This window comes from Tachypleus tridentatus, chromosome 12 (assembly GCF_004210375.1).
Source record: "Tachypleus tridentatus isolate NWPU-2018 chromosome 12, ASM421037v1, whole genome shotgun sequence".
Lineage (NCBI taxonomy): Eukaryota > Metazoa > Arthropoda > Merostomata > Xiphosura > Limulidae > Tachypleus > Tachypleus tridentatus.
Genome location: NC_134836.1, coordinates 115,335,397 through 115,348,675, shown reverse-complemented (window position 1 = coordinate 115,348,675; position 13,279 = coordinate 115,335,397). Strand labels below are relative to the sequence as shown.

The following is a 13,279-nucleotide window of genomic DNA, read 5'->3' as shown; positions in this document are numbered from 1 at the left end:
TAGCTTTGCGCGAAATTCAAAAACAACCAGGCAAACAAACCAATGAAAATACAGGAACGTCTGTTCTTGTTCATGTATTAGTAAATGGGATAAATTTAAATCACAAACGAAACGCATTTTTCTATATTTTGTACATTATTTCGTATTACATTTCTTTATATTTTTATTATAATCTATCTTTAAATATTTACCCCCTCCCCGCTAGTACAGCGATACGTCTACGGATTTACAACGCTGAAATCAGGGGTTAGATAACCCTCGGTGGTTAGCAGATAGCCTGTTGTGGCTTTGCTATAAGAAAAACACACACTCTTTAAATATTGAAGTTAACTTCTCTGAATATATTTTTATTTGTGATGCTCCATGTTAGGCATGAATCATTTAGAACTCTCTGGAACCTTAGGACTAAATAAGAACTTTATATAATTGATCGAGAGAAAGTTTATTTGTTTAGAATTGTTTCATCCTTTTTTACCATGATATTATCTTAAGCAAAGATAATTTATGTAGATTAACATTAATTTGCACTCGATAAGTTCATATTTATTCCTCCTACAACCATTAGCTACTGCACCTTTCTTATTCAGAGATGCTTATTGTCTCTCCTACACCATTTAATCGCTTAACCCTAAGTCACAGAGTTGATACTTCTGTCTCCTACATTAGTTAATCACTTAGCCCTAACTTTCAGAGTTGATACTTTTGTCTACTACACCATTAATTATTTAACCCTAAGTCTCAGAGTTGATACTTGTGTGTCCTACACCCTTTAGTTTTTTAACCCTAAATCTCAAGAGTTGATACGAGATTCGAGTAAGTGCAGGGTGTTTTATCTGTTCAACCAACGACCCATTAGTATTATCTGGTTAGCTGAATGTTAGCTGGCCCTCAAAATCGGGAGAAGCACTTTGTATCTGGGGGGAGGGACACCTTTGACAATTTTACTGATTTATAAAAAAAAAAAAAATGCAACTTAAGTCGAGCTAGTAAGAATGAGAACAACTACAACTAACCAAATTGAGCCAGTAAGAATGACAACTACAACTGACCTTATAGTTTTATTATCACTTTCTTGGTAAACAGACGCTTATTAGGTTAGCAAATAAAATAGCTGATGTTATGAAACCAAAATGGACTTTGACAAAAGAAAGAAAATTTGTTTTTTCGCTAGGCTATGTATCGGAAAACAAAATACAGTCAGTAGCATGACGAACCATGTTAGTCCTAGCGTAAACTGTTTACTCCATGCCCTTGAATGTTTCCTCCCTAGTTTTCTTGCTATTGTAGAGTGTAAACAAGTTATCGTTGGGACAACGGTGCAGCGTGATGTATATATATGTATGTATCTGTAAGACCTTCCTTACAAGCTAGGGTCAAACTTCCCTTGCGGCCAAAGCATGGGCACTGACTGCCGTACCGATCTGAGTCAGGCCGTGAAAGTTCGCCTTTGTCTCTGATGAGCAAAGAAAGGAAGGCTTTGCCTCCTACTCTACAAGTAAGGCGGATTTTCAGTATAGTTTTGCTCATAGAAATTGGGCTTCTCAACTCATCAACTAAAAGACAGTTTAAAAAAGAGTTTACAGAGAGAGATTACAACATTTTAATCTTTTGACGAGTCGCCGTTTCACTCAAGTGAGAAATGCGTCGAGAAAAGAAGAAACGAATGGCATTTGAGGGACCTCCGATGTAGTTGTTTGGCTATATTCTCTAGCGATTTCTACGAATGTGTTGCCTTAACGCTGACGGATCCAATGATGGAAAATGGTTAAAATGTCGACCACCTAGTACGTGGAAAAGTAGACAAAGTTTTCTGCTTCTATTCTATTGTCTTAGAACGATCTTATCAGCGAAAGAAAACTGTTTTTAGACACTTGAAGAAAAATGTTTATATGATACGAAAACAAATCAAAATTATACAGGATCATTGATGTGTGTCAATGTCCGAATGTTTTTTATAGGGCAGGACTCCTTCATGTTAATAGATACAATCAAAACCAGTATAAGCAAACGCTTACTCTTTTTTAACCTGACGATGACCGAAGGTCAAAACGTTGTTCACTCCTCAACGTAAAAAATTTTCTCAACCTAAACGAGCCATTTTTACATATATATTTTTTTGATTTACTTACCACCTTATTATTGGAACCTAAACACGACAAGAGTTAAAATGTAATGTACGACATAATACTTAACGTATTAGCACAATGACTCAGGAAAGCACATTACACCAGTTTGACACTAGGGGCACCACCATGCCAGCTGTTTATCATTGTTGCTACAATTGTCAAATCCTGTGTCCATCTTGTTTTATCGGATACTTCTTTGTATATGTATTCCCACAAACTGTCCGAACGTCTGTTGTAAAGGCATCAACTGATGAATGGTCACCTCTTAATTAGTGGTCAACTAAGAAGGGGTCGAGGGAACATAGATGTCACTTATGATGAAAATGATCTGTGTCAGGACCTGAATGTTCCATGTCACTAATAATCAACCAATCAGTTTACAGATCGTCTGATGACAATAGAAGACTGGTAGATATCACGAAAAAACAGAAAACTATGTCAATTATACAGAGTGTCTCTGACGTTTTTTAACACGTGAGTAATTTAACCTCAACCGGAGCACTGAACACTAGTGTTAATGATGCAAGCACATCTCTTTAAACTCGTACCAACTAAACACTATTGTTAATATCTTTAACCTCCTACCACATTTCGTATGGCCAGGTGTGTATATTTATAATACTGATTTTAACTTGTGTTCACAAACAGACGAATTTCTCTTTGTTTGTTTTTAAATTTAACGCAAAACTACACGAGAACCATTTGCGCCAGCCGTCCATAATTTATTAGTTACGCACTAGAGGGATGGCAGCTAGTCATCCCCACCCACCGCCAACTCTTGGGCTACTCTTTAAACAATGAATAGGTAGACTGACCGTCACATTTTTAACGCCCCCACGGCTGAGAAGACAAGTATGTTATAAACTATGTCAAGGTTAGACTGACGTCATAGAGTGTAAGAGCAAATACTCCTACCTTTTAAACAAATAGATCCATCCTTCATGCTGTCTTATGCGCATAAACGGCAACATGAACCACTAGGAGTCAGTACAGTCGTTCTTAATCTCAGACTAATAACGAGTGGGGCGGAAAGACAGCCAACTAGCAGTACCCGACACCACAAGGAATATCGTCAGTTCTTGTAACAGCAAAATATGATTGCTTGTAATTCTTATAATTTATGTAATATAATAATGGATCCATCCACAGCTGAAAGTTTGAAATTTATTTACCGACATCGCGATCTGAACCTTGGGCCCTTCGCTACTCAGCCTAGCACGTTAACTCCTAAATTACACCTGGGTATAATCCTGCATAATGATATACAGTATTAATACCAATAAAACCGGGGAGGGGATACTCCATCTGATTAGATAAAGTAGATATTTTTTATAATTAACGTCACCTTTGCCTCTTCACCGCAGCTGTCACATATATGGGTCGGACTTATTTTCGTCCGTATCCTGAGGCTGTCTGATCGATTCAGCATGGGGCTTTAGGTCCCTGTAGACGTCAGGTGCTTCTTTGATTTGTTCTTCCTTACTGATCTGTTCATTTTTAACATGAGTATGGTAATCACGTGTTGACAATGTGTTTAACTTGAACTTTCTGTCGAGGAAGTTTGTCAGGTTGCTACAATTAGACAGTCTGGTTATGAGTGTTCTCTCATCTCATTGGAGTTTAGACCTGTGGAAACCTGGAAAGGTCAGGTGCCAATTGCATCTCTTTCTGTAACAGGTAAGGGGTGTTTACGAGTTTGGAGTTTGGAGCATCATCTACGGATACACTAGAGCCTCAGTGAATGGTTACAATATACCTTTCTTAACACACAACGTCACAAGTTTCAGTTTGCTTTTTAGCCTGAAATTATCAACCATCGCATGACAAGAGGAAGGACTGGTAGTGTATATATATATATAAACTCCCCACGGGTTTACAACCCTGTAAATTGAGTTGTCTACTGATAGATGGCCTAATATGAGTAATTAATAATATAGAGACCCCTACCCGCACCCGGCATTCGTTTCTCAGTCAACAGACCTAATAGTGGTGGCACAAACAGTTACAGTTTTATCTAAAGTGAAAACATGTCGCTGATATAAGTCTTAGCGAATATGATAGTTTTTAACAAACTAAATAATTATTAGACGGTGAACTATCTTTGGAGAAGGACTCCACTGTCCACTTCGAGAACCAATCAACAGAATATTTAAATATAACCTACACTGTTTTGGTGGTATGTTACTGTAATCTTAATCTCAACGGTATATTATGGGCTAAACATCTTGGACTAGGATCCTTTAGGATTAAGGTATAGATACTCTTAACTTTAAACTACTGACCAGAGGGCAGGCTGTTAGCTAGCAGAACCAGTCGCCACAAGGGCTTTATATAGTTAGTTGAATCGAGTATCGGAATTTACTGTCCAGTTTATAACTCACGCTGAACAGAAAGCATGGTGCGAACCTTAAACCTTACAATCTGTATTTTGGTCTTACATTATATTGTTTCAGAACCGCTGGGGACCTTTAATAAGTTTTGTTTGTTTGTTTGTTTAAAGTTAAGGCACAAAGACACACAAAGGGCTATCTCTGCTATGCCCGCAGCGGGCGTCAAGACTTGGTTATAAGCATACAGACTTCACGCTGTTGCCGCAAGGGAGATGTGGTATTGAGTTATTATCTTACAATACAGTTATTAAATACTCCTGCAGTAAGTCACGTGATCGGTAATGGTCTGCAAAAATAAAAGTAACTTACATAGTTTGTAACAGAAACAGGATGTGAAAGTAGTTGCGCTTCACATTGCACAAAAAAATGTGTAGTTGGTTTGTTTTTGAATTTCCCGCAAAGCAACAGGAGGACTATCTGCACTAGCCGTCCCTAATTTAGCAGTGTAAGACTAGAGGGAAGGCAGTTAGTCATCAACACCAACCGCCAACTCTTGGGCTACTCTTTTACCAACGAATAGTGGGATAGACCGTTACATTATAGCAGACCACAACTGAAATGGCGAGCATGTTTAGTGCGACGAGAATTCGAACCCGCGACCCTCAGATTACAAGTCAGGTATAACGTTGTAAGTAATAAGTCATTACACCTATATGTCAGATGTAACGTTGTTAGTAACAAGTTATTACACCTATATGTCAGAGGTAACGTTGTAAGTAACAAGTTATTACACCTATATGTCAGAGGTAACGTTGTAAGTAACAAGTCATTACACCAGGTATAACGTTGTAAGTAACAAGTTATTACACCTATATGTCAGAGGTAACGTTGTAAGCAACAAGTCATTACACCAGGTATAACGTTGTAAGTAACAAGTTATTACACCTATATGTTAGATGTAACGTTGTAAATAAAATGTCATTACACCAGATGTAACGTTGTACATAACAAGTCATTACACCAGGAATAACGTTGTAAATAACAAGTCATTACACCAGGAATAACGTTGTAAATAACAAGTCATTACACCAGGTATAACGTTGTAAGTAACAAGTCATTACACCTATATGTCGGATGTAGACGCCCAGTATCCTGAATAATTTTTAATAAGTACATAAAACTTTGTTGTTGTTTTTTAATTTCACGCGAAGCTACTCGAGGGCTATCTGCGCTAGCCGTCCCTAATTTAGTAGTGTAAGACTAGAGGGAAGGCAGCTAGTCATCACCACCCACCGCCAACTCTTGGGCTACTCTTTCACCAACGAATAGTGGGATTGACTGTAACATTGTAACGCCCCCACGGCTGAAAGGGCGAGCATGTTTGGCGTGACCGGGATGCAAACCCGCGACCCTCAGATTACGAGTCGCACGGCCTGAAATAAAGGCAGCAGAGCACGTGCGTTTGACCACGGAGGAAATGAGAAAAGTTTGCGTTATTCCGAACTTTCGGTGGAATTTTTGGTCTCCTCTGCGCCTATAGAGAATCATTTAAGACATGGTTGGCATAAAAACAAAAGCAGCGAATTTCTTCAGAAGGACACAAAAGATGAAAACGTTGTTATTTTAGAAGAAAATAACTTTAAAAGACTTGTTTAATTAATTAAATTGTATATCATCTGTTTAAAGCAAGCTTATAACTAAGTTAACACAGCCTCTCACTTAAAGACGAAAAATCAAATTCAAGATGCACTCAATCATCAATTAGGTAGATACACTCATTCATCAGTTAGGTAGATACACTCAATCATCAATTAGGTAGATACACTCAATTACCAGTTAGGTAGATACACTCATTCATCGGTTAGGTAGATACACTCATTCATCGGTTAGGTAGATACACTCATTAATCGGTTAGGTAGATACACTCATTCATCGGTTAGGTAGATACACTCAATCACCAGTTAGGTAGATACACTCAATCACCAGTTAGGTAGATACACTCATTCATCGGTTAGGTAGATACACTCATTCATCGGTTAGGTAGATACACTCATTCACCGGTTAGGTAGATACACTCATTCATCGGTTAGGTAGATACACCCATTCATCAGTTAGGTAGATACACTCATTCATCGGTTAGGTAGATACACTCATTCATCGGTTAGGTAGATACACTCATTCATCAGTTAGGTAGAAACACTCATTCATCAGTTAGGTAGAAACACTCATTCATCGGTTAGGTAGATACACTCATTCATCAGTTAGGTAGATACACTCGTCGCTTATAGCCCTCATAATCATAACGATATCTCACGAGATTTGTTAACCATTTTAATAAATTTTAGTACATCCTGAAACCACATACTCAGCCAACAATGAAAAATAATTCTTGTTGAAAACATTACAGTGTATGTAATAAAATATGAAAAGTAGAAAAAAAATTATATACAGATATACTAAACAATGAAACCAGAACTGTTAATAGAACTAAACGGTGTAACCAGAACTGTTAATAGAACTAAACAGTTTAACCAGAACTGTTAATAGAACTAAACGGTGTAACCAGAACTGTTAATCGAACTAAACAGTTTAACCAGAACTGTTAATAAACTAAACAGTGTAACCAGAACTGTTAATGGAACTAAACAGTTTAACCAGAACTGTTAACAACATAAAACACTTTAACGCGTACTTTTAATTGCACTAAACACTTTAACCAGTATTGTTAATGAGATAACACTTTAATCAGTACTGTTAACGACATTAAACAGTTTAACCAGTACTGTTAACGACATAAACAAATGTCTCAGATCTGCTACACTTTTAAGCTGTTTTACAATAAATGTGTCTGATCCGTTACACTTTTACCTGTTTAACAGGAAATACCTCATATAAATACATATTTTCTGTTATATTTATTTCACCCTCAATTTGTCTCACTTTTAAACCATTTTAGCAGTGCTCCATAGTGCGTATGGCTGAATCTCTTCACTTCTATCTTGAATCTCTTCACTTCTATCCTTAAGTTTTTCGAAGATTATTTATTTATTAAGCTCTTCATATTTCATTTGGTTTTATCGCATTTCATATCATTTCTCTACATTAAATTTCTTGTCTTCCTGACAAAACCATACCACTTATAGAACACCAGAGGGCGCTACGTGCTTGTAAGTTACAACTGTTACCTTTAACATAATTGTTTGTTTTCTTTTTCTCATTTTACCACTTTATACACGAACGAATAAAACAAACGAATCATGTTTTAAATGAATATTGTATTACTAATACTTGTAGTGTCTGACAAGAATGGATTATATGAAGCAGTTTCAGTTTTCTTTTTCTTGAAATTACATGTTTTATTCTGGGTGTCATATTCTAAACGTAATTTTCAAATTTCACCCGAGAAAATTCTCTATTTAATTGACAATATCTCGTGAACTATTTCTTGCGCTGAGTTACATATTTATATATATATACCATCAAACACCTACCCCAGTAATTGCATGGCTGGCGAACAGTAGTTTATTTTGTACACATTCGTATTATAGAACTGAAACTACTGGTTCTGCCCTCTCACCCTCGTCCTTTACAAAGGGGTCATGTGTTGTGTGTGAAATATATGAAGGTTATATTGATAACACTATGTAACAAAGTTTCTACTTTTTCTTGTTCATGGTCAGAAAGTGTTATTTCCCAGTTGCTTATGCCTAAAGTAAATGGAAAAGACCTATTTTTCTCTTCAAACTTTGTTTTTGTGACCTGGGAGCGTATAACGAAAACTTGATGGGAGATTATATTTGGGGGCTGATACGTGAAAGTGATTTATATTACAGTCACAAATCTCAAAAAACTACTCACTTCTAAACATTTTAGTATAACTTTAATATAAATACTTGTACATATTGATTCATATGTTGTTTTATTCAGACCTTATGTAAATAAAAATGTGCAAATTTGCCCGTTTTTACATAGAAAATAGGTTAATTTCTAAATTTCATTATCCAAGTCACAGAAGCAAAGTCTGAAGGGAATAATGGTCATTTCCTGTACTTTTACAACATAAGCAATTAAGAAATAACATATGCTATCCAGGAACAAAATTTGTGTTACATAGTGTAGTTCAAACTCGTGCTATTTATATAGATCTCGTTCACTAGTAGGACTGTCCTTAGTAAAATATAAAGATATTTTGTTGAACGTCACTCAGGTATTCGTGTCGGATCTAGTTCTTTCCATAAGTGTCAGTTTTACTGTTTGGTCCCTGAACTTCAGCATCTGTCGCCTGTCAAGTTCAAGCACGTGGTCCCCAAGCGGCAATGAATCAGAAAAATAAATCTAAAAGGGATGGGGAGGCGAAGCAATGCACTAAGGGGTTCCAGAGAACAACTGTTATGTTCTAGTTCGATTTATGTTTTTTTCTTCACTTTTAGTACTAGTATATGTAACGTTACTGACTGGAACAGTTATGATGAATTAAGAGTTTAAGATTAACGTTATAAAATTATTTGTTAATTGATAATTTAAAACCATTAAGTGGTGAGGAGCGGAGTAAATGTAATATTTGTCACCCTAGCGGTCATCAAGAGCTTTAAACTTCTATTTAAAATAACACACGCGCACAAAAATTACACAAATGTCCAGGCCCGGCATGGCCAGCTGGATAAGGTACTCGACTCGTAATCCGAGGGTCGCAGATTCAAATCCCCGTCACACTAATCATGCTCGCCCTTTCAGCCGTGGGGTCGTTGTAATGTCACGGTCAATCCTACTATTCGTTGGTAAAAGAGTAGCCCAAGAGTTGGCGGCGGGTGTTGATGACTAGCTACCTTCTCTCTAGTCTTACACTGAAAAATTATGGATGGCTATGGCAAATAGCCCTCGTGTAGCCTTGCGCGAAATTCAAAAACAAAACATTTGTCACCCTAGCGGTCGTCAAGAGCTTTAAACTTTTATTCAAAAACAACACTCGCGCACAAAAATTACAGAAATGTCCAATGTTAAACAGTGGAAAATACAGCTATGTTTTCGTTGTATCATATTTCTAACTCTGGCATAGCATGAGTAGTATTTTAGTCCGCACTGAAACTCTAATAGAGATAGTAATTAAAGCTAAAAATAAATAAAAAACACCCACCTTTAAAAAACTTGTGCAGAAACTATCGCGTGTAATGGACACGGTAATGGTTTTGTCGAGTTAACTTGGTCGTTGTGGATTTACGCTATAGGCCAGCAGTAAAACTAAATGTTTGAAAACCATTGTGATACCGACAGTGAGACCCTGGTTTTCTAACCCTCTTTCCAACCACTTTCCACTATAACATAAAAAGGATACTTGAATCACACGGTTTGAACGTGTTGTCACTGAAGGAGATATGTTTCAGTATTTAAAGCTATTATCGCACGTGCTTCTTTTCAAATTGGAAATACGAGTCGCTGGACGAGGAGCTAGGCTTAAGTTTTTCCGTCACGAGTGGCGCCCAAAAGCTCTCGAGTTCTAACAACGTCTACTGTTTCCGACGGATCACTTAGTTTTCTACGCAAGCCTGACTGACAGCAGAGTCGGCCAATTGGTAGTGGCTCGGGCGTGTCGTGGTTCGGTTTCTTTGGATCTCGTTGAGATCTTTGACCTCTTAGCGGTGCTGACTAACATAACCTCTGGCCTAATGTGTTTAAACGTTTGCTGGTAGTCACAGAAAGATCTCTATACCATCACACCTATCACAATTAGTAGTCAGAGGGCACTTTACTTCGCTGGCGCGCGCTAAGCTTATGCAAGCGCGAGTTTCTAACATCTCTCTGTCTTGGAACAATGAAACAAAACGCTTTACAGTCTACAAACGAAACGAAAACAACCTAACGTTCTCTACGAGGTGTATGTCTCTCTCTTGATCAAATCAAATCGTTAGCTAATAAGTAAGTTTCAGAAAATGTCTGCAAGGCTAAACTCGTTTAAAAACACAATTTAACTGCACAATAAAACAATAGAAGTCTCATTAGCTGTACAAAAAGAATATTCTTTCCTTAACTAAGTATCAGTAACGGATCTAAGATTTTGGAAATGGTGACTACAAATCCAAGAATTCATGGTTCGCATTCTGCTGCCACATAAATATACTCAAGTTCCGTTGTTGAGTTTTCAGAGTTCGGTTAAATCACACTATTCGGTTTGTTTAGAAATTAGCGCCAAGTTACACGAGGGGTATCTGCACTAGCCGCCCCTTATTTATGCAGTGAAAGTCCAAAGGAAAGACAACTAGTCATCTTCATCCGCCGCGAACTCTTTTACCAACTAACAGAGACCCTGCATGGCCAGGTGGTTAAGGCGCTCAACTCGCAATATGTGGGTCGCGGGTTCGAATCTACGTCATACGAACACATGCTGTAAGAGCGTTATAAAGTTAAGGTTAATCCCACTATTCGTTGGCAAAAGAGTAGTTTTAAAAGAATTGAAATATTTTATGTACAACTTCAAACCTCTTAACCAACGTCACAAATAAGCTGCTGATATGACGTAATTAAAAATGTACACGGGTTATTGTCTAAAGTACAGTAAAAGCTTACAACACTTTTTGCTTACTTTTAAATGAGGATATAAGGAAAATCTCTTACCTTGTTTTGTTTGAGTGCAAAATTACACGTTTCAGTATCTGTCCTGTGTTTACTGCGGGGATTGAGCCTCGAATTTTAGCTTTCAACCACCAGACGGGACGGTAAGGAAAAATTTTGATTGAAGATTATTAAAGTCAGGCGTGAATCTGGTTACAGAATCACATCAATAACCCAACATTAACACTACAGAATCACATCAATAACCCAACATTAACACTACAGAATCACATCAATAACCCAACATTACCACTGCAGAATCACACCAATAACCCAACATTAACACTACAGAATCACATCAATAACCCAACATTAACACTACAGAATCACATCAATAATCCAACATTAACACTAAGCTTCACTATATATGTAGTACGATAAGTGGTTTGTGAGGTAAGACCGTTAATGTGTGGGTTGATAAGTGGTTTGTGAGGTAAGACCGTTAATGTGTAGGTTGATAAGTGGTTTGTGAGGTAAGACCGTTAATGTGTGGGTTGATAAGTGGTTTGTGAAGTAAGACCGTTAATGTGTGGGTTGATAAGTGGTTTGTGAGGTAAGACCGTTAATGTGTGGGTTGATAAGTGGTTTGTGAAGTAAGACCGTTAATGTGTGGGTTGATAAGTGGTTTGTGAGGTAAGACCGTTAATGTGTGGGTTGATAAGTGGTTTGTGAGGTAAGACCGTTAATGTGTGGGTTGATAACTGGTTTGTGAGGTAAGACCGTTAATGTGTGAGTTGATAAGTGGTTTGTGAGGTAAGACAACAAACTCTAAATGCAGAAGTTAAACCTGGTTGGTAGAGAATACGAGGGACGTTACACCCAAATATATTTACTTGACATATACAGAAGGATATATCTTGTAACCTTTATATCATATATATATATATCCTCTCTCTCTGTATATATATATAAACAGTGATATATAGTGCATCTACAAGAATTCATTACATTTATAAGTAATATATTCTATGGGTTGAGTTAATAACTACAGCTGCATATTGTTATCTTTTACTGAGAGTCTTGTCGTTCTAAATTTTTATGTATTTGTATATATTTTAACTTCATAGAACAGTGTGTGCAACCTTCATAGATAGAATATGGTTTGCCAGGTTCAGTGAATAAAATATTAAATTCACAAAAATAGCGAAGAAAAACTTTTTTTATTGTCTATTGGCTACAAACTGGACTACCTACTATCAGACGTCCCTAATTTAGAAATGATAGACTAGATAGAAGTTTGTTTGTAATTAAATACAAAGGAACAAACTAAACTACCTGCTGTCAGACGTCCCTAATTTAGAAATGATAAACTAGATGGAAGTTTGTTTGTAATTAAATACGAAGGAACAAACTAAACTACCTACTATCATACGTCCCTAATTTAGAAATGATAGACTAGATGGAAGTTTGTTTGTAATTAAATACAAAGGAACAAACTAAACTACCTGCTGTCAGACGTCCCTAATTTAGAAATGATAAACTAGATGGAAGTTTGTTTGTAATTAAATACGAAGGAACAAACTAAACTACCTACTATCATACGTCCCTAATTTAGAAATGATAGACTAGATGGAAGTTTGTTTGTAATTAAATACAAAGGAACAAACTAAACTACCTACTGTCAGACGTCCCTAATTTAGAAATGATAGACTAGATGGAAGTTTGTTTGTAATTAAATACAAAGGAACAAACTAAACTACCTACTGTCAGACGTCCCTTGAGAGATAAGGTAGAATGTAGCTAGTCAAAAGTACCCACTGCTAACTCTTTAGATACTGTAATCAAATAGTGAGATTTGACTGTTACTCTTATGTCGCATTTATAACTCCAAAGAGCGGAGCGTGATTTTACAACATAGGATTCCGAATCATGGAGTTTCGGATTAATATTCTAGTATGTTGTAGTCCATGCCACACTCAGCTACGTTTTGTTAAAACAGATATACTAACCTATCGGTTCCGCATAAAAACAACGCCACACTCCTCGAAATTATTGGAGTCTGACTACGTTTCATAAAACAATAACTGTTAAAATAGATTAGAATGTGTCTTTTATTCGGTAGAAAGACGATATTTGGTGGACAAACAATGAGTGAGTCTATTTTCATGCATAAGTTGGCTAAACTAATTGGATTACAGAAGTCTCCCCTGTTAGGTCTCCAATACTGGTCCAATGCACGTTCGTGCTTTCGCTACGCTTAAGTGTGATCTTGAAAGT

General features: G+C 36.9%; 1 protein-coding gene and 1 long non-coding RNA gene across 3 annotated transcripts in view; one reads left to right on the top strand and one right to left on the bottom strand.

Annotated features, from left to right (window-relative positions):
• The window catches only part of LOC143234426 (zinc finger MIZ domain-containing protein 1-like), a 140,361-nt gene extending 130,197 nt beyond the window's left edge, over positions 1–10,164 (bottom strand). The window contains exon 1 of the mRNA XM_076471789.1: positions 9,591–10,164. The gene's annotated coding sequence lies outside the window, so the exon portion shown is untranslated. The remainder of the gene's footprint in view (positions 1–9,590) is intronic.
• The window catches only part of LOC143234427 (uncharacterized), a 72,740-nt gene that overhangs the window by 42,389 nt on the left and 17,072 nt on the right, over positions 1–13,279 (top strand). Inside the window, exon 4 of one of the 2 annotated variants that reach the window (XR_013018650.1) lies at positions 11,081–11,206. The exons of the other annotated variant lie outside the window; for it this stretch is intronic. This is a non-coding gene — a long non-coding RNA (uncharacterized LOC143234427). Of the gene's footprint in view, positions 1–11,080; positions 11,207–13,279 lie in introns of those variants that run through there. 2 annotated transcript variants of the gene reach the window in all.